This window comes from Leptonychotes weddellii, chromosome 2 (assembly GCF_054177405.1).
Source record: "Leptonychotes weddellii isolate Sample4059 chromosome 2, ASM5417740v2, whole genome shotgun sequence".
NCBI classification, from domain to species: domain Eukaryota; kingdom Metazoa; phylum Chordata; class Mammalia; order Carnivora; family Phocidae; genus Leptonychotes; species Leptonychotes weddellii.
The window spans coordinates 35,881,927-35,908,130 of record NC_138370.1 but is presented as its reverse complement, the minus strand read 5'-3'; the positions used below and the strand labels follow the sequence as shown (position 1 = coordinate 35,908,130).

At 45.1% G+C, this 26,204-nt stretch overlaps 1 long non-coding RNA gene across 1 annotated transcript in view; it reads left to right on the top strand.

Moving 5' to 3' along the window:
• The window catches only part of LOC145718469 (uncharacterized), a 436,241-nt gene extending 413,011 nt beyond the window's left edge, over window positions 1-23,230 (top strand). Inside the window, exon 3 of the long non-coding RNA XR_014141854.1 lies at window positions 23,197-23,230. This is a non-coding gene — a long non-coding RNA (uncharacterized LOC145718469). The remainder of the gene's footprint in view (window positions 1-23,196) is intronic.
• Window positions 23,231-26,204: the final 2,974 nt, after the last annotated feature.

The window sequence follows — 26,204 nt, the reverse complement described above, 5'->3', positions numbered from 1 at the left end:
TTATATACACTTCTCTTGTACTGGTTGTTTTGGGGGGTCCTGGGCACCCAGATTGGCAGCAACTCTTCTTGGGCTCCACTGGGGGCCACTAGGGGATGGGCAGTTTACTTCTTTGTGTGACAAATCTTTAGAGATAGTTGTACCGATTGAAAGCGAAAGTTCCCAACAAACTCATTTATGAATAGAACCTGTGGTATCAAATGGTAGCTTGTTGAATGCATTGGGGGAAATTTTAACAGCACCCCTTCTTTATTTTGCCTCTTCTAACATTATTGACTCTGTTGAAGTCAGCCCACTTGGGTTAAAAACATCCAAAGGACGGATAATCTGGATCAAGTGGAAAGGGAATAAGCCCCTCTTGTTCAAACCATGGACACAACTGTTTCAGAACTCACCAGGTCTATAATTTTGTCTTGGGAAAGTTAGGGGGGATAAAAAGGACTGAATGGTAAGAAGAACTTTCAAACTCTTCAAGTTCAACATATTTTATCTCCAGGCCCTTGAGGTAGAGGTCTCACTAGCAGAGTGTGAAAAACTTAAAATTTGGTTTAGTTGTCAAGCATTCCAGAAAAAGTTGGCCTTACCCTCCTGTGCCTACTTGGACAAGAACTAGTTAAATGTCAAAAACAAAACAAAGCAAAACTTCAAAAATACACACACACACACACACACACACACACCAATTAGCTGGATTGGTAAAGACCTGTGCAAACAAAAGGTCAGAAGCATCTAACTGAGACCTTATCAAATTTAAAGTCTGTTATAAATTTTACTTTGCTTGGAAAACAGTTGTAATAAAACTCGGTGAGATGACCTGAATGTGGCTGATAGAGCTGATAATAAAAACAAATTTCAGGACAATTACCTGAGGCAAAAGCCTGGGGATTAAGAATATGGGTTCTTAGCTTCCAGTTGAGCTTGTGGCACCTTACCTTCCCAGGTCTAAAAGCCCCAGTGTTTGCAGACTCCTCACATTGTGTAAAACTGTAGCAGGATAGTACACAAGAGGAAGATCACTGACTGGTGGGTCCCCAGTCCTAGTATTGTTTACCTTTGTCAACTCTATGAACTTCCATTGACTAGCTGGACAAAAATGAGAGTTTAGCCCATCTTTAAAAAGAGACATCTCTCTGTGTCTCTCAAATACAGACTTATTAGTTTGGGGACATTCTATGGAAAATGTTTGCTTGATGAACTAACTTGAAGCCTAGGTTTTTCAGAACAATGTTTTATGTGAGAAGCAGGCAGGCTTTTAGATAAGGTTTTTCAACCACAGACCATATTTTTAACCAATTACCATTTGGTGTTGAAGTCCACCAGGAACAATATTAGATCATGTGTGGTGTTTGTTGACTCTTTCCTAGCTTTCATATTGATGATGAGCCAACACATGAACTCATCAAAGACCCACAGTTATCGATACTCATACACGCTTGGTACTACAATTTTATAATAGCAGTCAGGATCAGTAGATGGAGCAGTAAAATCAGGGGAAGTGTTCTGAACCCCATAATTTCAATTTGTTTGTTAATGCTTTGATATCGCCTTTTGGCTAAATGGGACATAAACACCCCCACTATGGTGAAAGCAAAGGCATACGTTGTTTTATATTCAGACTGTAATTTTCACTGCCTTGAGCTAGGAGTGGACTGAAGAGCCAAGGGGGCTGATGCTTACTGTCAGAAGGAAACCTCCAGAGCAGTGATCACAGAAGCAATGTTACCAAATTTGGTAGATGTTTCTAACTACCTGCTTCAAATGCTTTACAAACAAAAATTGTACATGGTTAGGAGTTTGGACTTTGGCTCCAACTGCCTGAGTCCAAATCTAGGCTTTGACACTTACTAGTTGTGTGGCCCTGGGTCTCATCTTCATCTGTGAACAGGGCCTACCTCTTCGGTGAGCTTACATGACTTAATACATGTAGAGTTCAGAGAGTAGCTGGGCATATGTAAGGGTTTGTTATGAAAGCCCATGAATTTTGCTCTTGTGCACACCCACTTAAAAAAGTCCAGGCTAAAATTCTTATGGCCATTCTCCATGGGGTGGCCTTGCTCGCCCATCCATCTGTGCATTAAGATTGACCCAGAACTCTTTACTAAAAAGAATCTTGGCAATACCTGCTTGTTGGTCTCTCCAGTTGGAGGAGGGATGGCTTCTCCTCAGGCATTCTCAGCTCCCACAAGAGGATACCACACTTACCCTTGACTCTGCTCCTGGTGAAGGTGCCTGGGTCTGAAATGGCAGCCCAGACTAGCTGCACCACAGGCGCTTTTCAGAAGGAACAGCCCTGAGCTCATGGTCTCTCAATGCTGACTTTTAAAATCTCTGCTAAGAGGAACAATGTAAGTAAGGAGATTGTTCAAGTGACAACCTGGAGTCTGAAGTCTCAACAGTCTAAAGTCTATCCCAGGCTAAGTCATAGCACTAGAACTGAGCACCAAGACCTCGTCATTCTGTCCTTCCTGTGTCCCCTCCTTCAAATCTTCCTGCACCTACTGAATGGGCTTTGGTGGGATGCTCCTCGTCCACATGGGGAGTGATTGAAAACAAATCTTGGTGGCATTTACCACAAGGGTGTTGCTTATTGCATCACGAATGGGTTCTCTTTAAGAAGTGTCCACAGAGACCTTTTTCTCTGGCCTAAGTGCCAAGTACAATTCTACCTTTGGTCATATAGTATCTCTGTTAGGAACCCTGTGAATTATATAAATGGCCAACCTTCCCTTTCACATTAGCTTCTATAACGTTTGGGGCCATTAGTGTGGCCAGCTCCTAAATCTTTGTCATCTTCACGTTTCCAGTGCTTTATCTGTTTTATCCCTGCCTTAATTCTTTTTTCTTTCTGCTGTCAGCTTCAACCTTTACTTTGTTACCTTATGGCTCCCTAAACTCCTTAAACATAAGCTTCTTTAAAACTTATGTACAGCAAGGTGAGGATATACATGAGTAAATAATAAACTCCAGGGAGCAGGTAGAGTCATCCCACTTCAGAGATGAGGAAACTGAGGCTCTGAAGGGTAAATCAACTTTCCCAGTGTCATAAAGCTAGTAAGTAAGTAGAAGGCCAAGGTCAAACTTCACTGCCAAGGTCACATTTCACTGCCCTCCTCATGCTCAGAAATATGTTCAGAAAGAGGGATACTGGGGATTAGAGGAGGCTCTTGCACAAGGAGCTACGGGGGTGGGGGGCTGTGAAGCTGATGAGAACTGAAAGCTACACTGAAAGTTTCACATCCAGGAAGGACATACTTATGGAATGTTTTGGTCATTAGAGGATAAGTAATCTGTAGAGTCAATCCCAATTGTATTGTAACCTTGATTAACTGAGACTGGTTAGCTTGGGTAATTGAATTGTCAAGTTAACTGAGAGTCAACTCAATAGACTGCACTTATCTACCCTGACTATTAAAAGTTTTCTTGTAGTCTCTGACTATTCTCCTGCTTCAGTTACTATAATGTAGTGCACATGTTTGGACCATTATTGTAATTCCAGACTCCATTCAATGTCTAATGCAATGCCCAGAACATAGTAAGCCCTCATCATGCCTCTTGATTCTGTTGAGTGTTAGGAGTTTTCTTGGGCCTTGGGGTCAAACTTGTGTTTATCACTTCTCTCTGAGTGAGACAGTAGATGGTCTTACGGACTGTGGGGGCAGGACATTGACCCCACTGCAAGAATGCATGTGTTCCTCAACCCAGCCCACTGGCTGTCTAGTCCATCGACCTGAACTGAGGGGAATCCTCAAAATAGTGGTCAGACACAAATCTCTTTTGCTTCGATTTGCTTGTGTCACTTAAATTAGAAGCTCAATGATGTTGTTTTAGTTACTTGAGAATTCGCATTGGCAGGAGTCTGGCTAATCAAGATCTTGTTTGTCTGTATGACTTTCTCATTATCCATAGCCATTTATTGAGTCCCTTCTGTGCCCAGAAAAATGTTCTGGGCTTTGAAAATACAAAGCTGTATGAAGACTGAAAAAGTTTGATTTCATGGTGATGAACAGACCAAGATGGCTGTGGCTGTGTTGTCTGTTGAAGGCCATGTGAATTCTTTTCTGTGACATATCAGAAATGGCACAGGCTTTGGCTTTAGATTCACCACCAACTTTTTGTTGGACTTGTGAATAGTTCCTTAATCTAATGGAACCTCAGTTTCCTCATTTGCAAAGTAGGGACATAAATGTCTACTCAGTTTGTTAGAAAGACCAGACATAAGGTACTTATATGAAGCCCAGGCACATAGTAGGTGCTCGACATGGCAATATTGTGCCTCTGAGCATTCTCTGCTCAGAAAAACAGGGAAAACTCCCTATCAGAACTGTTTTGAGAATGTGTGTTATAATTTCTGTGAGGTTCCCCTGATGGCAAGTCCAAGGGCCAAGGCCACTGTAACTGCAGCCTATGGACACGTGTGTCTGTAAATAGCCCCAACCCATGTAAACACTCCATTGAGTGTAACCGCCTGCATCACAGTGAAGATATGCATGTGATGTTGCCAAGGGTCGCCCAGCAGCCAATGCCCCCCGTGCACATTCATCAAGGTGCGCAGCTGCCCAACAGAAAACCACAATTGGTCCACACGCTTTATGCTGAGAAAGAGCAAATCAGTGGGAGAAAACGTGGATTTGTTCTGGGGACAAGAGGGGTGGGGGCCATTGGGAATGGTGAGGAAGGGGGACATGAAAGAATGAGGTGGAGACACCATGTTTAGGGACGGGAAGGGACACTAAGAGGACAGACACAGAGTGTGTCCCTGCTCTGGTGGGTTACAACTTCTAAGTCCAAGAGGCTCTTTGCATTTCACGGATTGCAACAACACCCCCAAAGCTGGGGTGAGGAGTGGAAGACAGCTTGCCCTGGTGCTGGCCATGGTTCCACCAGCGACAGCTTTATCCCTTCATTCTCTTTCACGCCTCTCTCTCTTGCTTCCCATTTCCTCTTTTCTTCCCTTTTTTGTTCAATTTCCCCCGCTTCCTTTCTGCTTCTAGCACCTCCTTCCTGCTCTCCTTTTCCAAACCCCAGGGGTGGCACACAGGTATCTCTTTCACTAACTGAACATTTCCACCGCCCCCATCCCCTAACCAAGCCATTAACCCCCGCTGCTCAGTGGGTCACACCTCAGCCTGTTATTAACTTCAGTTCAGCTGCCAACCCAGCTATGTGCAGGCTCATTCTGCAGGCAGGGGTGGGCATGGGTGTCCATGGAAACAATGGCACCAGGACTGAGTGCCTAAGTCCAGGTGGCCCTGAGCTGCTTGGGTGACATGAGGGGCAGGAGGCCTAGGAGATGGTGCGGGGGGGTGGGACCTAGGATGTGACTGGAGTGAAATGGTCTCCCAGCCTCCCACCAAGGCCTGGCGAGTGCCGGGGAGGCAGCTGAGCCCTCATGGTGCAGAAGAAAGGCTGTGCCAGGGAGGAAACATGGTGACAAGAGGAGGAAACATGGTGAGGAGGAAGGAGCCCTGGCCAGGATTCTGGGGGGCCCAGTGTCCTCTCAGGTTACTTATCTGCTTGGAGCCTCAACTTTAGGATGTGAGCAATGACCCCTGCCCTACTACTCACAGAGCTCTAGTGAGGCTCAAATGAGGTAAAGTGAGGTTAAGGACGGGAAGCTTTCTCTATCCATGAGGCACGGTGTGTTAGTCAGTCGGGGCTAACCTAACAAAGTACCACAGATTGAATGGCTTAAACAACAGAAGTTATTTTCTCACAGTTCTGGAGGCTGGAAGTCCAAGACCAAGGTGTGGGCAGGGTTGGTTTCCTCTGAGGCCTCTTTCCTTAGCTTGCAGATGGCTGTCTTCTCTCTGTGTCCTCACATGGTCTTCCTTCTGTGTGTATCTCCTAATCTCTCCTTCTTATAAAGTCAACAATCAGATTAGATTAAGGCCTACCCTACTGACCTCGTTTTAGCTTAATTACTTCTTTAAAACCCTGTCTCCAAATATGGTCACATTCTGAGGTACAGGAGGTTATGACTCCAACATATGAATTTTAGAGGGACACAATTCAGTCCCTAACACACAGCTACTTTTATTATGATCAGTCACCCTGGGGTTAGGGTCTGTCTAACAGATGGGAACATGTTCACCCATGGCAGATGGGAGGATAGAGAGTGAGTTCCAGAGGCCTTGTGGGGATTGGGCCAGGCTTCAGGGGATGGCAGGCTCAGTGGTCCATCTTCCTGCCACAGCTCCATGTAACAGCTTGTCCAGTGGGAGTCCTACTGTTGCTCAGAATTGGTGGCTTGGGCCCAAATCTGTCCAGACACTGCTTCTAGGGACTACAAAGTGGTAACAGAACTGGCCTTGCCATCCCCAGTCATGGCCTCAGTCTCTACGCACTCCCACCTGTGAGATGAGCGGAGGCATTTGGGGATTCATGACTCATTCATCTGTGAGAAGTTCTGAGGCTTCTCCCTTCCTTTTGTCTGGTTGGGAGAGCATCCTTTTCCAAAGGCAACAATGAGGGGTAAGATAGTCACTCATAGGAACTGAGATATACAAGCTCTCTCTCCCGCTGGGTTCTCACTAGCCTGGGGAGCTGGCAGACATTGTGGTGTTATCACTGGAATGGTGCGTGAGGCAGTGGGGAGCTCAAGGGACAGCTGGCGTGTGTGTCACGTGTTGCCAGGAGCTGGGGGAGAACAACCCTGGGGCCTGCTTCTTACCTGGGGTCTCTTGCAGTGGGAGTTGGCTGGAGCACACTGTGGACATTAGGAGCACACGGTGTTGCCTGGACATTAGGGATGGCAACTGACCTGCCCAGGGTCAGTGTGAAGGATCCTGGAGGGTAGGGTGGGAGGCTGGACCTCAGTGAGGATATACCGACCAGGACAGCTGAGGAGAGGCACCCTGACCTTTCTCTGTTATCGGCAGTGGAGGGCCGAGTGAATCTGGCATGTGAAGCAGGATTACTAGGGAAGAGATTCCAGGAACTATCCAGGTATTGAGGTCTTGCTCCCCTGTCAATCCTGTAAATAGGAGGCACTCCAACTTTAGCCTACCTGCAACCAAAGTCATGGAACTCTTCCACCACTGGTCATGTTACTCCACATCTGCCCTATGCAGAGGGAGGCAGATGGGATGGCAGTCCCCACTGCAGTGGTGACCACAGTTACATATCCAGCACAGTGCTGGACACCTGGCTGTGGGCTGGTGAGGGCATGGGGCCTGTGCCTTCTCCTCTCTGGCTGACCTAGGCTTGTAAGTTTCCCTTTCTCCAATGAAGCCCATTCCTTAATCTATGCCACGTGATGTTGTATCGTTTTCTCTAACCCTGGTGCATCAGGTGGTGACCCATAGGGACTACCCAGCATGAAATGCCTTAAAATAACCATGTGCTCCGGCAGAGGCTACCTGAAGCCCGTGGAACCAGGTGGAGTTGAAAGAGACCTAGAGGGGTGCCTGAGTGGCTCAGTCGTTAAGTGTCTGCCTTCGGCTCAGGTCGTGATCCCAGGGTCCTGGAATCGAGCCCCGCATCGGGCTCCCTGCTCCGCGGGAAGCCTGCTTCTCCCTCTCCCACTCCCCCTGCTTGTGTTCCCTCTCTCGCTGTGTCTCTCTCTCTCAAATAAATAAAATCTTTAAAAAAAAAAAAGAAAGAGACCTGGAATAACTCTGCTTTAGTTTGCTCAGGCTGCCACAACAAGACCACACAGATGGGGTGTTTTATTTTAATTTTTTAAAAAGATTTAACTAATTAATTAATAGGGCTCAGGGAGGGGAAGGGGCAGAGGGAGAGAGAATCTCAAGCAGACTCCTCACTGAGCGCAGAAGCCCAACATGGGCCTCGATCTCATGACCCTGAGATCATGACCTGAGCTGAAATCAAGAGTTGGACACTGAACCTACCGAGCCACCCGGGTGTCCCACAGATGGGGTGTTTTAAACAACAGACATTTATTTTCTCACAGTTTGGGAGACTGGAAGTCCAAGATCAAGGTTTTGACAGTGTGGTTTCTAGTTAGGGTGCTCTTCCTGGTTTGCAGACAGTCACCTTCGCTCTGTGTCCTCAAAGGGCCTTTCCCCTGTGCACATGGAGAGAGAGAGCTCTGGTGTGTGTCTCTCTGCTTCTTAGGACACCAGTGCTACAGGGTTAAGGCCCTACCCATAGGACCTCACTTAACCTTAATTACCTCCTTAAAGGTTTTGTCTTTAAATACAGTCACATGGGGGTTAAGGTTTCAACATACACATTTTGGGGGACACACTTAGTCCACAATACTTCTATGTGCCTGGAAAGCAGTCAGTTAAAAAGATGTAGCCTGTCTCATTTTGCTTCCCTGCCCCAGCACTCAAGGAGAGGGAAGAGGGGATGTTCTTGGGTGGTCTTCACACTTCTCTTCAGGATTCCCGGAAAGGAATAGGAAGACACAAAAGACCAGACCTCACTTCTTCCAGTCCTGAAGCTGAAGGCTGTTCAGGGCTGAGGAGAAGAAAATCTTTAAATGGATGCAGAACACAATGTAAGACGGACTGAACTTTTTAATAATCAAAATCAACCAGAGAGTTAGAGAATCTGCTCACGGTGCCATAAAGGGACCTGCTCTGCAAGGAAGAAGAGAGGTGGGATTCAGCTGCCTACTGAGGTCAGACTGCTAGGAGACCAGCTCCATCAGTGGGGAAGATGGAGTCCTTTGCAATCGGAAGAACGTATTATTAGCCATGACTGTCCTAACATGCAAACACTCCAGGAAACTTACCCTTTAAGTAGTGGTGCTTCAAGTGAGGTATTCCCAGGGCACAGCACTGCACTGGGGCTCTGGATGCTTTCCAGGGGAGCGATATGGGGGAATGAGTCGTCGGAGGGCATCAGGGAAACGAGAAAGGTACTTCCAGCTTAGAAGGCTAGAGGCAGGAGGGGCTTAACATGTTCCAGAACCTATGTGTTTCAGCCTAAGGTAGCCATTTCCTGGCTTTGGAGTTCACAGGCCAGAATAAATAAATATTAGTTGGAAATCAATATAGGATCACCGGTTTTGTGTTTTGCTAAGAAAGGATATGAAGAAAAAATGCTACCATCTATTATCACCATCCTTTCCTAAAAGAAAGGATATTTTTAACATTCCCTTGCCCCAAACCAAAGAGGAGAGAAAGTACATAATCTCAGAATGATGTGGAGTTCTTTAAATTGAATAAATACGGCATTGGAAAAAATTCACTGCATTGCCTTTGTTTTATTAATTCTGCTGAGGCTGTTGAAAACATTAGTAATCTGACTGAAGCTTAGGGGACTATGCCTGTGTACGAGTGTGTGAGTGTGTCTGTGAGTGTGAGTCTTCGTGTGGGAAGGCAAGTGTGTGAATGTCACACACAGACGTGGGAGTCTGTGAGCATATGGATGAGTGTGTTGCTTGTGTGCATATGTGTGTTGGGGATGGAGGAAAAGGGAAGAGGTATGTGGGCATGGGAGGAGGAGGGGAGCCCCAATGGTGGGAGCTGGAGTCTGCACATCGGTAGGAACTTGACTTGCTTAAAACCTACCCATAGTTACAGGGGACATTTTCCCCTTTTGTTCCCATTCCACCGTCACCCCCCTTGCGCTTTTTCCATTCCTCCCCTCCCTCACTCTGCCACGGTGGAGCTGAACCCCCAGGCCCACCCCTGGTCAGCACCCCTGCCAGACTTCTCATATCCTGCCAGGAAGAATCGTTGTTCTGTAAAGGAGTCTTTACATCCTCCTGACACACAGTCACTCCAGGAAACAAAACTGGGCCAAGTCCTTATTCAGCAAAGGACTCAGCTCCCTCGGGCCCTGGCCCTGCCTGAGCCTCTCATGTGGTTAATGACCTTGAGTCAGTGACGCTGCCCTTCAGCCCTCCCTGTGGCAGGGAAAGAGCTACAGGTGACCTTGAAGCTTCTTGGAGGGACCCTTTGGCCTTTCTCCTTGTTCCATGAGGAAGAGCCACCTGACCTTGGCCCACACTCCGGAGGTGGGCTTAAGGTTCCCCCTTGTCGGTCTCAAACCAATTCTGGGTCCTTCTGCATCACTTCTCCCCTAGGATAACAACTTGTTCCAGGCAGGCTGACAGCCATCCAATCTCTCCAAAATTCTGCATCATCTCTTGCCTACATGACTTTGTTTTTTCAGTTCTCTTCTGGGAAGACTGCCAAATGGTAGCCTAACTTCAAAGTTCAGCTAAAATGCTACTTCTTCCAGGAAGCCTTCCTGCACCATTGCAAAGAGTGCTGATTTTGCCCACCAGGGTGGGAGGCACATGACGACCGGAGTCCAACCTCGAAATCCTCCCCCGTCTTTTAAAATCTCTGCTTCCTAAAACTAAAGGCAACCTATGGAAGGGGAAAAGATATTTGCAAATGACTTATCAGATAAAGGGCTAGTATCCAAAATCTATAAAGAACTTATCAAACTCAATGCCCCAAAAAACAAAAAAATCCAGTCAAGAAATGGGCAGAAGACATGAACAGATATGTTCTGTTCATGTTCATTTCATTTCATGTTCTGTTCATGTTCATTTGACATACAAATGACCACCAGACACATGAAAAAATTCTCAACATCACTTGGCATCAGGGAAATACAAATCAGAACCTCAATGAGATACCACCTCACACCAGTCAGAATGGCTAAAATTAACAAGTCAGGAAATGAAAGATGTTGGCAAGGATGCGGAGAAAGGGGAACCCTCTTATACTGTTGGTGGGAATGCAAGCTGGTACAGTCACTCTGGAAAAACAGTAGGGAGGTTCCTCAAAAAGTTAAAAATAGAGCTACCCTATGAACCAGCAACTTATCCAAAGGATACAAATGTAGTGATTCGAAAGGGCACTAGGTATGTATCCAAAGGATACAAACACAGTAATTCAAAAGGGCACCTGCACCCTAATGTTAATAGCAACAGTGTCCACAATAGCCAAACTATGGAAAGAGCTGAGATGTCCATTGACTGATGAATGGATAAAGAAGATATGGGATATACATATATATATACACATACACACACATTGGAATATTACTCGGCCATCAGAAACAATGAAATCTTATTATTTACATTGACCAGGATGGAACAGGAGAGTTTTTTTTTTTTTTAAAGATTTTTATTTATTTATTTGACAGAGAAAGAGACAGCGAGAGAGGGAACACAAGCAGGGAGAGTGGGAGAGAGAGAAGCAGACTTCCCGCCTAGCAGGGAGCCCTATGTGGGGCTCGATCTCAGGGCCCTGGGATCATGACCTGAGCCAAAGGCAGACACTTAATGACTGAGCCACCCAGGTGCCTGGAACTGGAGAGTATTATGCTGAGCGAAATAAGTCAATCAGAGAAAGACAATTATCATATGGTTTCATTCATATGAGGAATATAAGAAATAGCACAGAGGATCATAGGGGAAGGGAAGGAAAAACAGAATGGGAAGAAGTCAGAGAGGGAGACAAACCATGAGAGACTCTTAACTATGGGAAAGGAATTGAGGGTTGCTGGAGGGGAGGCGGGTGGGGGGGAATGGGCAACTGGGTGATGGGCATTAAGGAGGGCACGTGATGTGATGAGCACTGGGTGTTATAAGCAACTGCTGAATTACTCAACTCTACATTTGAAACTGATGACGTTCTATATGTTGGTTAATTGAATTTGAATAAAAAAAATAAAATGTGTGCTTACGGCACTGGGCCTCTGACTTGCCTCTCCGCATGGTTTTATTGTTTGAGATTTAAAAATTCAGATTAATCTTCTCGGCTGGCCCCCGCCGTGCTGATTTTGCCCAATTGTTTTTTTAAAGCCATGCTTTTGTTTTTACTGCTCTTAAGGTTGTCTTTTTATGGGGTCATTTTTTTAATGCTTATTATTTCTCATTGATTTTACTTTCTCGTTTAGTGTTTACTACGAAAGAGGGAACAGGAAATGGCAGCTGGAGGGGAGGGGAGAGCTGGCCCCCCGGGGACTCTGATCCAGCTGGGATGCTGGAAGCCAGCGGGGCTGTGAGCAGGATGGAGCCAGGCTCAATCCCAGCTGCACCCCTCAGCCACTCACAGCTTCACCGGGCCTGCAAATAGAGATACAAGCCAGCACTCTGGGTTGCTATGAGAATGAACTTGGGTCCTACCCTCACAGGCGCTCACAACATGAGTGAAAACTCCTCTTCATCTTCATTCTCCAAGCAGAGTCCTGAACTGGCCTCTAAGGAGGTACCAGCCTACGGGGTACCTCTCTGTGAATTAGAGAGGGGTGCCCCTCTGGGCAGACCAGGGCACAGTGCTGGCTGGCAACCTCACGGTGACGCAGAGGCAGCCAGCCTCATGGTTAACATTCCGCATTCCTGCGGCAGAGCTGCTGAACACAGGAGGCTTGAAGCCAGCCGCAAAGGCAGCTCAGGGGAGTTGGCAGGTGAAGGTATTGTGTGCAGAATCTTTGGGGTGGGGGGCGGGGCACGCGCTACTCTCCTTTTCTGCTGTACCTGCCTCTTTCCTCCAGGTGGATGCAAGCTCCTTGAGGCTCCCACTTACTTCTCTTTATTTCTCTCTGTCCTCTACAAGCATAATAAATGCTTGTCTAATGGGCATGAGCGTGAGGGGAGCCAGGGAAGAGGCCCAGAAGGGAAGGAAAAATGGCCCATGAAGCCCCCACCTCTGGCTGCAGCCTCTGAGGGGTGGGGACACATCAGCTCATGGCTCTCCTCCTTCAGTCTCAAGTTCACAGAACCTGTTACCTGGCCAAATGCACTGCAACAGAATTTCAGTCCCAATTTCCTTGCACTCTGATAACTTGCGGGAGCAACACATGGTCCATCTTGCTATGTGCTGTGATACCCTCGCGTCCTAAGAAAAGTCAGGCGCTCCTGCCCAAACAGAACACTGAATTAATCTCATGATTATTCTTTGCTGCCATGAACCCTCACTGAGCACTTATGCCGTGCCCAGGACCCCTCTGCGACTGGAGACTGGCGGTCACAGGCCTGATCTCAGGGAGCTGGCATCTGACATATTATCAGTTGTGGTCTCGGTCACCTGCATAGTCACAGTACAGAGGGACTCTCAGGTCACAGGTTTGGGGAACAGAAGCAGGGCATGGTGTGGATAAGTTTGGCTTGAGGTGGGGGAAAAAAGGGCTGGAGGAGTGATGGGAGGGTGGTAGGCCGATCCTTCTTAGTAATGCCCATAGGGTTGGCCATGTCCAGCCTCCATTCTGCGACTTGAGTGATTTTCTAAAATGTGTATCTGACCACCTCAGGCTCCTGCTTCAGCAGCCATTCTGGTGGCTTTCCCTCTCCTGAGCATACATTCCAAGCATATATTGGGGTGTTCTCACCTCACCCCTCTGGAACCCCAGGCCTCACACCGCACACACCAGCAATTTAACCTGCTTGGAACTTTCCGATTGTCACCTGTGATTGAATCCCTCACACCTCATCATCTGTGATTGAATTCCTCACACCTTGCTTATGTAGTCCCCTCTCATTGAAATATTCTTACCTACCGTCCTTGTCCCTTGGCTGATTCTTTCTCATCATTTAGGGCTAATTTCATGTGTCACCTCCTTCAGATAGCCTTCCTTGCTCCCTCAGGCAGGATAAGAGACATGGCAATCTCCTGGGGGATCTTGCTAAGACCCTGCTTCTGATTCAGTGTGTCTGGAATGGGGCCAAAGATTTGCATTTTCTCACAAGCTCCCAGGTGATGCTGAAGCTGGACTGTACTTCAAATAACAAAGCAGTCTTAGACTGCTTACTGGGTCTGGTTCAATTTCAAACACTAGCACAGGGCCCCTTAGCCTTTTGGGTGTCAAGGACTCCTTTGAGAATCAGATAAATATTTTAGACACTCTTCCACAAAATGCACATACACAAATAGTTTTGCGAATATTTTCAGACATTATATTGCTTCCATGCACATCAGGTTGGCACTCCCTCCCCCAGGGCCACCCCATAATGCAATGGTTAAATACACAGCCCTTGTGTTCAGAAACCAGCTTTGCCACTGAGCTGGCTGCCCTTTCCAAGCCTTGGTTTTCTCATTAGAAAAGTTGTTTAAACTTTTAGAAAGAGATGATACTAATAGCAACTTTCTCATAGGGTTATTGTGAGGATTAAAAATGAGAACCCAAGAAAAGTGCTTAGCATGGGGTCTGATAAGCTCTTGATAAATATTCTTCTTCTTATTGTCATTAACAGTTGATGTGCACGGAGAAGAGCTGTAGTTGGAGGAGCTGGGCACCAGGAAAGAAGCACTCCCCTCTCCCTGGCACCCCTCAGAGGGAGCTAGGGACAGAGCTCAGTTGTCCCTATTCTTCAGTGAGGACCTCGAGGCTCTGGGAGCTTGCATCTTGGGCCCAGAGTCACTCAGCTTCTGAGGAGCAGAGTTTTGCAGCTGGTGTTTTTCTCCCTGTATTTCCCTGGATGAAAATAAGCAAACAAATGGAGGCGTGAGGAGGTCTTTTTTCCCCTCTTATAAAAATATTTAAATTATTTCACCACATTTAAGAAAGTGATATTAACTTTAATTTTCATCATTTTCGGCAATGTAACAAAGCTGCCTGTGAACTTTTCTCAACGCATTAGTCTCTTGGGTGGTTAATTATTAGCCACTAATTTTGGTGAAGCTTTCTGCAAAGTGATGGCTCCAAAGAGCCATTTACCTGTTTATTCACACTTCCCATGAAAGACCTATTTTTCTTTACAACAAACCCAATATTAAATATGCAGCCCACTTTATTTATTTACACGGAAACTCTGACCTGTGAAAGCCCCTTTCTTTTCATCTCAGTTTCAAAACAATTCATTCATGCATTGTAGAAGTTATGCAAATGAGCTTCCTTGATTTTAGAGGATTTCTCTGGAATTGATTTTGGAATTCTGTATTAATTACCACTACCCAGGCATAGGGGCTGTCACATAATGAATATATTTAGCAAGAATGACAAAGCTGATAATTATGCACAAGGAGCCTTAGAAAAGGGACTGTTTACTTTGATGTTTAATTTCAGCAGACTTCTTTAGTTTGTTAAACTTAATCAAAAGCAATCAAAATACACTAGTGTGAATTACAGCAAATTAATTTCAAACCAGCGGAAACCATTATGTCTTTCAAATGAGAATGTTGAACCCGAACTTCTGAATGAGCCACTCAAATCAAGGAAGGGGTAAGTTTTTGAGGTGGAACTTTGGTCAAGAGCTTGAGTTAGGGTCCGAGTGAGGACTGGTCAGGACTCTGTAAGAAACTGTGCTTTCTGGAAAGACTGAGGCCTAAGAATGACCTTCATTTTGGGGTTTAAGGCAAACTCACTCTATGACTTGGGAAAGTCACTTAAACCCAGTTTCTCAGGGACTTAGTGCCTGATCTGTTCAACAACCTACTTCTTGGCTTTCCATTATTAGTAAAAAACATTTTACCTTTATCATCTTTATTGAATATTTACCCTGTGCCAAGTTCAGTGTGTCTCCTTATTTCCCTTGAGCCTTACCACGGCCCCATGAAGTCCCCCATGAACAGATGAGGATGCTGTTCCAGGACTCTCTGAGCCAGTTCTCTCCAGATTATTCCTCTAGGGACATTTTGTTTATTTTCAGCAGACTTCTTTGGTTTGACAACTTAATCAGGAGTAATCAAAACATGCTTATGGACATATAGAAAATTAATTTCAAGCCAATGCAAAAGATTATATTTCCCTACCATGGAGAATCAAATGAGAAAATGGATGTGAAAATATTTTGTAAAATGTTGCCTGCTATGCAAATCAACAGTATTAACAGTGAGAGAGCAAGTCTCGCAGAGTATGCAGAGGCCAGTCCTACAGATGAAGACACTCAACTCCTCCAGCTCATGACTCATCATGGGAGGCTGGGTTTTATTTCATGAGATTTATAATTCAGTGGGGCCCACTGAGTCATTTAAACATTGATTCACCGAACACATTTTCTGGGTTTATCTACCTAAGATCAAGGTACAAGAAGAGGACACAGAGCTTGATAAGATGTCGCCTTGACCCTGGGAGCCCACTATGTTGTGACAGAGATAAACACATAAATTGTTCATGATAATCCAAGGATCCATGTATAGAACCCAATGATGGCACTTGTTTGGCAGTATTTTAAGGATGAAAACTTTGTCTCATTTACCAATGTATCCCCAGCACCTGGCACACAGATGGGCTATAGAAAGTATTCGATAAATTTGGTTGAATGAATGAATTTTTTCAAAGATTTTCTTTATTTATTTGAGAGAGAGAGTGAGAGAGAGAGAGAGCACAAGCAGGGGGGAGGGGAAGAGGCAGAGGGAGAAGCAGACTCCCTGCTGAGCAGGGATCCCCGCGGGGCTGGATCCCAGGACCCTGAGATCATGACCTGAGCCGAAGGCAGATGCTTAACGGACTGAGCCACCCAGGAACCCATGAATGAATTTTAAACAGGTCCTGGCAATTGGGGTGGGCATCCAAAATGGATGATAGTCAATGGAACTTTGTAAAGATTAACCTAGTATTTATGGGTGGAGAGGTTCTGAAGGACACCCCAGGATGAAGGAGCAGTGTGAGGTGTTGGGGTGCCATGTCTAGTTGGGTACAGCATTAAATGAGGGTGGAAGGTTGAATGTGACCATCTGGGGCTGGGTTTTGGTTCCCAGGCTACAGAGGGTGATGTCTATTCTGCAGGTTTTGGAGGAGGGGAATGCCCTACATGGTCATGCTCTTGACCAGACTGGGTTTTGAGTTTTGGTTCCACTCTTTTCTAGCTGGGTTAATTTGGGCAAGTTACCTAAGCTCTTTCCACCTTGATGGCCTCAACTGTAAACTAAGGATGATAACTGTCTTGTTTTGTGGGGTTGTTGTGAGGATTACGTGAACTATTAGGTATAAAGCTCTTAGAACCACGTTATACACAGAGCTAACCCTGAGTCGGTGCTAGCTGTTATTATTAATTGGTGTTTGATGGTTCTGGTGGGAATCTCAGCCTTGTCACTTGTCAGCTATGTGACTTTGACATGGTGGCTGACACCCTCCAATCCTCATTTTCCTCTTTGGAAATGGGGCAGAGGAAGTGCACCTGCCCAGGATGCAGGTGAGATAATGTGCACATTTTGCACAGTGCCTACCTGAGAGCCAGTCAGAGCAGACCGTGGCCTGCATCAGGAAGACTCCCCCTGAAATGAGAGGAAGCTTGGATGAGATGGGAGCCTTGGGACCAGCTTCGAGGCTATTCCAGCTGCCAGTATGAGATACAGAAAGATAAACTTCCATGAAGCCAGAACTGAAGCAGTGCCTGGGGCTGTGGCGAGGAAAGGGGAGGATGGATTTGAGAGACTTGTCTGTTGGACCTGCAGGCTCACAGGAGGGAAGAGGAGAAGAGGGCAATGAGGTTTTTCACCTGGCTCCTGGAAGTACGTGTGCACATGGACTAAGATGAAGAGCCAGGAGGAGAAGGTTTGGGGATGAACAGAGATGATGAGCTTACGTGAGGCAGACGTATGTTTGAGAGGGCTTCAGAACAGAGGATATGTAGGCTAATCACATATTGACAGAGTCTGCATTTTTAGAAAGATGAACTTACCCATGTTACTCTTTTAAAAAATTATGGTCAACATCACTAATGATTAGGGAAATGCAAATCAAAGCCACAATGAGCTATCACCTCACATCTGTCAGAATGACTCGTATCAAAAACACAAGAAACAAGTATTGGGGAGGATGTGGAGGAAAAGGAACCATTGTGCGCTGTTGGTGGGAATGCAAACTGGTGCAGCCACTGTGAAAAACAGTATGGAGGATCCTCAAAAAATTAAAAACAGAACTACCATATGCTCCAGTAATTCCACTATCGGGTACTTACCCAAAGAAAATGAAAACACTAATTTGAAAAGATATATGCTTATAGAAGCATTATTTACAATAGCCAAGATATGGAAGCAGCCCAAGTGTCCATGGATACATGAATGGATAAAGAAGATGTGGTATATATATAATGGAATATTACTCAGCCATAAAAAGAATGCAATCTTGCCATTTGCAACAACATGCATGGATCTAGAGAGTATAATGTTAAGGGAAGTAAGTCAGTCTGAGAAAGACAAATACTACATGTTTCATTCATATGTGGAGTTTAAGAAACAAAATGAGAGGCTCCTGGGTGGCTCAGCCAGTTAAGCATCTGACTCTTGATCTCAACTCATGTCATGATCTCAGGGTTTTCAGATCAAGCCCTGTGTCTGGCTTGCACTAGGTGTGGAGACTGCTTAAGATTCTCTCTCTTCCTCTCTCTCTGCCTCTCCTCCATGCTCTCTCTCTCTCTAAAAAAAGAAACAAACAAATGGACAAAGGAAAAAGGAGACAAACAAAAAACCAGACTCATAAATATAGAGAATAAACTGGTGTTTGCCAGAGGGGATGTGGGTGGGGGGGGGGTGGGTGAAATAGGTGATGGGGATTAAGAGCACACTTATGATGAGCACTGAGTAATGTATAGAATTGTTGAATCACTATATTGTACACCTGAAACTAATATAACACTGTATGTTATACTGGAATTTAAAAAAATTATGGCAAAATATACATAACATAAAATTTACCATTTTTAAGCAGACAGTTCAGGGCATTCAGTACATTCACATTGTTGTGCAGCCATCAGCACCATCCCTTTCCAGAACTTTCCATCTTCTCAAACTGAAACTCTGTACTCAGTAAACACTGACTCCGCATCCCCCCACCCCCCAGCCCCTGGCAACCACCATTCTACTTTCTGTCTCTATGAATTTGACCACTCTAGAAGCCTTGTGTAAATGAGATCATAGAATATTTATCCTTTTGTGACTGGCTTATTTCACTTAGCATCTGTCTTCAAGGATCATCCATACAGCAGCATGTGTTCAAATGTCCTCCCTTCTAAAGGTTGAATAATATTCTATTGTATACACAAACCACATTTTGTTTATCCACTCATCTGTCAATGGACATTTGGGTTGCTTCCACATTTTGGTGATTGTAAATACGGTTGCTATGAACATGGGTGTACAGATATCTATTCATGTCCTTGCCTTCAGTTCTTTTGTGTATATACCCAGAAGTGGAATTGCTGGATCACATTATAAACTTATGTTTAATTTTTTTAGAAACCGCCATATGGTTTTTCACAGTAGTGACATCATTTTGCATTCCACCAGCAATGTACAAGGGTTCTGATTTCTCCACATCCTCACCAACATGTTACTTGTTATATTTTGTTTCATTTTTCTCACTAAACTTTTGTTTTAGTGGGTTTCAAAATTCTGTGACAGATTTTTGGTCAAGTTGTTTCCATTAAAAAGTGCTGATTTAAAAAACTAATAACTTGAAATTGACACACACACATGTGCATACACACATGCACACACAAACGGTTCACAAAACATTCTCCTTTTCTTCTGAAGGTTTCATGATGCATTGTTATCATTCACCAGTCTTTTACTATTAAACCTAAATGGCCAAGTGACACAAACAGCTCTGAGCCTGCTCTTCCACCACTGATTAAGACTGGGGTGGCAGGTTTGGGGGATAATATTCATTTAGCTTTCTGAGCTTTCTGGGCAGACTTGGTGACCTTGCCAACTCCAGCTGCCTTCTTCTCCACTGCTTTGAGGATACCCACAGCAACCATCTGTCTCATGTCACAAACAGCAAAACGACCCAGAGGAGGATAGTCAGAGAAGTTCTCAGCATACATGGGCTTACCAGGAACCATATCAGCAATGGCAGCATCACCAGCTTTCAAGGACTTGCGTCCATTTCTAGCTTCTTCTCAGAACAATGATCAATCTCCTTCCATTTAGCAAACTTGCGAGCAGTGTAAGCCGTGTTACCATCCAGCACAGGTGCATATCCAGCACTGATTTGGCCTGGATGGTTCAGGATAATCACCTGAGCTCTGAAGCTAGCTGGCTCCATTGGTGGGTAGATTTTGCTGTCACAAGCCACAGTGCCATGACAAACATTTTTGATAGACACACTGTTGACCTTGAAGCCTCCATTGTCCCCAGGAAGAGCTTCCCTCAAAGCTTCATGGTGCATTTCAAACATCTTTACTTCCGTTGTAACACCGAAAGAAGCAAAAGTCACCACCATGCCGGGTTTGAGAATGCCAGGCTCCACTTGGCCCTAGGGCAGTAAATACCACCAATTTTGTGGATGTCCTGGAGGAGCAAAGCCTTGTCAGTTGGATGAGTTGGTGGTAGGATGCAATCCACAGCTTCAAGCGGTGTGGTTCCACTGGCATTCCCATCTTTATGGGTGACTTTCCATCCCTTGAACCAAGGCGTGTTAGCACTTGGCTCCAGCACGTTGTCACCATTCCAACCAGAAATCCGCCCAAATGCTACTGTGTTGAGGTTGTAGCCAACTTTCTTAATGTAGGTGCTGACTTCCTTAACAATTTCCTTGTATCTCTTCTGGCTATGAGGTGTTTCAGGGGAATCTATTTTGTGAACACCAACAATTAGTTGTTTCACATCCAAGTGTGTAAAGCAGAAGGGCATGCTCACGGGTCTGCCCATTCTTGTAGATACCTGCCTCAAATTCACCAACACCAGTGGTAACAACCAGGACGGAACAGTCAGCATGAGATGTGCCTGTAATCATGGTTTTGATAAAGTCTCCATGTCCTGGGGCATCAATGATGGTCAGATGGTCCCATAATACTTGCTGATCTTGAATTTCTATAGGGCAACATCTGTGGTGACACCAGGTTCATATTCAGCTTTCAAGACCCAGGCATACTTGAAGGAAACTTTCCCATGTCAGCAGCCTCTTTCTCAAATGTTTCAGCGGTTCTTTTGTGAATCCCACCACATTTATAGATCAGACGGCCAGCAGTGGTAAACTCGCCTGAGTCTACATGTCCAGTGATGGTGATATTGATAGGAATCTTTTACTTTCCCATTTGGGTTTAAGTTTAGTGGTGGTTTTCATGACACCTGTGTTCTGGTGGCCAACTCATGAAAAAAGATGTTTTGTTTTGTTTTTAACAAGAACCATCCTGATGGGTGTGAAGTGATGTCTCATTGTGGTTTTGATTTACATTTCTCTAATGATTAGTAATGTTGAGAATCCTCCATGTACTTATTGGCTACTTGTATATCTTCTTTGAAGAAATGTCTAGTCAAGTCCTTTGCCCATTTTTTGAGTTGGGTTGTTTGTTTTTTGTTGTTGAGTTATAGGAGTTCTTTATATATTCTGTACATTAATCCCTTATCTAGTAAATAATTTGCAAATATTATCTCCCATTCTGTGGGTTGCTCTTTTACTCTCTTGATAGTGTCCTTTGATGCATGAAAGCTTTTAATTTTGATGAAGGCTAAGTTTTCTATTGTTGCCATTTCTGTGTGTGTCATATCTAACTACATTACTCCTTGTGTCATGTAAGAAAGAGTCACATTGTTATGCTAAGCTTCTGGGATAATGTTGCAAGTATATGTCTGAGCAAATCTACTTTATTATTCCTTTGGGTTAATAAGACATATGGATGTACAGTGCCAAGCTTCAGATCCTTGTAGCTTCCCTTCTGAATTTTCTTATATGTATCAATGGTCCCATCAATCTTCTAGTTCCCAGGCCTGAAAATAGGCATTCTTGACTTCCTGTCCCTCTCTCTTCATAGGCAGCTATAGAAATGGGGAAATTGTTTTCTTTATCCTCCTGGGCAGGTAGACTACATTTTCCAGCCTCCAAGCAGTTACATGAATGAGCTTTGGCCAACAACCCATGGACAGAAGGGATGTTTATTACCTTCTGGGCTGGCAATAAAAGCTTCCATAAAACCCTCCATGCTGTCTCTCTTCCCTCATCTTCTTGCTCTATGTGGAATGGAGACACATCTGGTGAGGACAATGTGGACTATGTTAGAGCCACAGGTGGAAGGGGCCTGGGTCCGTGAATGACTACATGGATCAAGTCCCCCCATTCACCCACATGGTACAATGATGTGAGTGAGAAACTGTTAGTGTTAAGCCACTTAGATTTTGGGGGTTTTGTTATAGCAGCTGGCCTGTGCAGACTGATCCCCCAACAGTTCCAAAGTCCTGTCAGGGCTATCTTCATAATGTGTCTCCCTGTCTCCTCCTTCCCATGCCTATTTAGGCTACCTTAGTCTTGTTGCTGCTCCCTTCACCCCTAAACTACAAACTATTAATATGGTTTATTAACTGGATTACCTGGTTCTACTCATTCCTCCTGTAGTTCACCATTCATGCATAGAGAAAATAAATATTTCTAAGAGGATAAATGTTTTATATGCTTATGTTTATAAATCTCTGTCATCCAGGGCCTTTCCCCATAGGATGCCTTCTTTCCTCTCCTACCCTCATCCATAGAACACTCATCATCCTTCATGCATTCATGCTTGTTTTTTGTTTTTGTTGTTGTTGTTTTTTTAATCTTGGCTCCATCTATTCCTCCTCCTATCTCCTTATCTAAGGCTTAGCCATCCTTCAAATTCAAGTGTTTTCTCTCCTCCAGGGAGCCTTCTGTAAACTCTTGTCTTAATTTCTGTCTCATATCCTTGGCTCTAGACATATGTTACTCTTTATACATATAGTTCCATGCTTAATGAATGTTTCAGCCAGACCAGAGATTCTTTACTTTGGGCTCATCAGTGGCATATGTGAAGCCCCTGAAATTATGTTCCAAATTCTGTGTATGTGCATGTGTGTTGTTTTGAAGCAGGGCTGAACTTATGGGCTTCACATGTCCCTTGCAGTGTTGCAAGTTCACAAGACTGGGATACCCATTGTCCCTAGAAAACAATTCATGAAACAGATATCAGAGGCGAGAAAAGCTTGGGTAGAGGAGGCAAAGTCAGCTCACATAGGAAACCCTTGGTACTCCTCCTGCTTTAACAGTGACCACTGCCTGCCGAGCTTCCAGGGACAGGGGTCAGGAAATCCTGCCATAGTGTGACTCATTGTCCCTCACACAGCCTCACATCTGCCTCATTCCTTTTGGTTCACACAAGGCAGGTGGTTTGTGGAGGGAGTAGACCAGAATGGACCAGAGACTTTACTCCTTACCCACCTCAGAGCTGCCTGAGGTGGGGGGCTTAGTTCTTGCCAAATGCTGGGGCAGGAGAAGAGCTCCCCTGTTCTGGTCATTCCCCAGAGATAATTCCATGCTAGTCAGCAGCCTGTGTTCCCATTGCTCACCTCTATGCTCACATGGAGTCTCTCTAAGATCCTATGATCTAGGCCTTGTGGCTTTTTTTTTTTTAAAGATTTTATTTATTTATCTGAGAGAGAGAATGGGAGACAGAGAGCATGAGAGGGGGAGGATCAGAGGGAGAAGCACACTCCCCGCTGAGCAGGGAGCCCGACATGGGACTCGATCCCGGGACTCCAGGATCATGACCTGAGCCGAAGGCAGTCGCTTAACCAACTGAGCCACCCAGGCGCCCCGCCTTGTGGCCTTTGATGCTTGCCCTTCCCGAGGGAGCCCTGGCACAGCCCCTCTGGACCCGTCTCCTCTGCAGCTCTTACTGTTTGCTCAGCACCCAATCCTGGCAGCCAGCAGTGCCTTGCTAGCTTTTTTCCTCTACAGCTCTTTGAATGTTTAATAAATTCTTAATTAAAAGCTGGGCACCTCATCTATTTCTGTCAATTGCTTCTCTGTTGTGAAGAAGAGAGGCCTACAGGAGGTAAATGTCAACCCTACACCCCGCCCTCCTGTCACATACACAACTACACACCTGCATGCATGTGCACGCACACACACACACACACACACAGAGCAATAGGACTCAGTGCTCTATTTACATAATTCTATTGACATTTTGAGGCTGAAATTATGTATGCTACTTTAATTTGCTGTTAAATTAAATTATGAATGTTTGGAACGTAGTAATTTCTTTTGTTCTATGAACAGATTGTTTTATATATCTGCCTATATTACCAAGTTATTAATTTAATGATTTCATAATAGCAGCTCATTCCTCTGGGTAATATAAAGGCTGAAGTGCATGCTCCATACAGCACAGGCAGACGTTGCTTGCCCTACATGAACTGAAGATTTTAGGAATAAAGATATTAGTTTTGGCAGAATGTTTAAGTGTGCATAGGAAAATTGGAGGGATGTGTCAGGTCAGCTCCAGCTTCCCAACCTCACTTTAAAAAGGCAGGACATGGTCCATTGCCCATGAGACCAAATGAAAAATAATTTTCTTAAATAAAGTCAAGCACCTGGCTGATGGTTGGCAAGTTTGAGAACTGCTGCCTTCCCATTTACTCTTGCAGCTCTGGACACAGTGCAGCTTTAGCTGGGGCCTTTCCTCTTGCAGATCTGTTGGGCTGTTACCCTGTCAGCATCCTGGCGATGTGCTGCCATGGTGACATGGCATTTGGCTTCATCATTCCAGTCTTTGCTGGCATCTTACTCTCTTGTGGGGAAAAGGCAAATAGCCAGCTGCAGTGTGGCAAGGGGAATTGAACATGGAGTATGGATTCAGAGGAGACTTCCTCTGGGGCTTTTGGCTTGGGCTCTCTGAGCCTCAATTCCTTAATCAATAAAATGGGGGCACTGAGATCATCTACAAACCAATTCTGTAAGAGTTATGAGGTTCAAACAACATATGAGGTGAGGATGGGAAAATGCTTTGTAATCAGCAATAGACAGGGCTTTTTGGGGTTGCAGTTGTGCGGGATGTAGGCAGGTACCACTGATTACCACACATAATGATAGAGCAACAATCTTCATAATTCCCCCTACAGCCTCAGGGGACTCACTGCTTTCTGGGCCTCAGTTCCTTCTGTTCATGCCTAAAACTAGGTGATTTCTAAGGTCTTCCCACTCCTGGTAGCTTTGGATTCTATGATTTTTCAGGAGAAACCACTGGAGTGCTTCATTTTGGTTGGGAAGCCAATGACGAAGGTAGAGCCTTACAAGGAGTTACAGCACATCTGGTGGTTCAATAAACATTGAGCACCTCTGACTTAACAAGTACTGATTCAGAACTGCAGATACAATAGTCCCCAACACAGGCACCGAGGTGATGGTCTAATGGGATTCAGATGCCTGAACAGGTGTTCATGTTATCCCGTGGTGATAGGGGCATGTAACCTTCCCAGATTTGGGCCAGGAAAGGGACCAGGAAGCCTGCACTAAGACCTCAAGGTTGACCATAGGTCAGCATGCAAGGAAGGGGTGAGGGGTGGGAATCGCAAAAGCATTTCAGAAAGAAGTAAGAACACATGAGTGATGGAGGTAGGAGAGAACAATGCAGCATGGCTGGGCCATCAAGCCTGGGGTTGCGGTAAGAGGAGTGAGATACCAGGCTGGCTGCGTGGGGAGAACAGTTTGGAAGGGAGTTAGACTGGAGGTGGGGAGGCCAGTTAGGAGACTGTTGCAGTAATCAAGGTGGCAGACAATGAGGGTCTGACTTAGGTAGTACAGTGATGTGGAGGCAAGTACACAGATGCAGGAGGTGCTCAGAAGGTAGAATGGGTAAGGTTTCCACTAGGCTGTCAGTTAGATGAGGACAAAATATAGGAGAGCTGCAAAGGTTCAGCTAACAGAGATGTTGGCAGTGGCCCTTTGTCCTACAGTTGTGTCCCCCTCTGCCTCTTAAGTCATTTCTCAAAAGGAAACTCTGTGTGTTCCATGGCCAGCACACACTGGCACACATGTAAACCCATTTACTGGGTTGTACATAGACACACATGCACATCTCTGGCTGCTCTGTGTGCTCAGCAGGGCAGGTAAAAAGTACTTCTCTGGAGAGCTGACAGATTGCCAAGTCCAAAACAGGGTCACTGCTTACATTTTCTTCACTTGCTTTTTTTGTCTCTATGTGTCACCTCTATGAAATATTCCTGATTTCCTCAAGAAAAAAAATGAATTCCTTTATTCTGTGCTGTGTCTACAGCCTTTGTTATTGTCTCTGTTTCAATGTTAGTTTCATTGACACAGTAGTGTGTCTTCATCATTTCTGGATTCCCAATGCCTAGTACCATGCCACTTTTGAGTGACTGATGAGACACTGGACCCCAAGGGCACTGGATCTGATCCCTCATAAAGGGAATTTGTTGGGGTATGTTTCCCAACTTCCCTCAGCAAAAGCTTCGATCTTGAGATGTGAGATACTAAGGTACCAGAGTCTGATGCCAAAGATCCTACCCAATTATCGAAGTGCCAAAGCCAGACCCCTTTGGGGCTACAGAGAAGAATTACAAAGTGGTTGCTTTTTAAATGTAAATTGTTGTTGGAGGTGGGAAAGGTGGAGACAGAAAGGGAAAGAGAAGGAGGGTTGG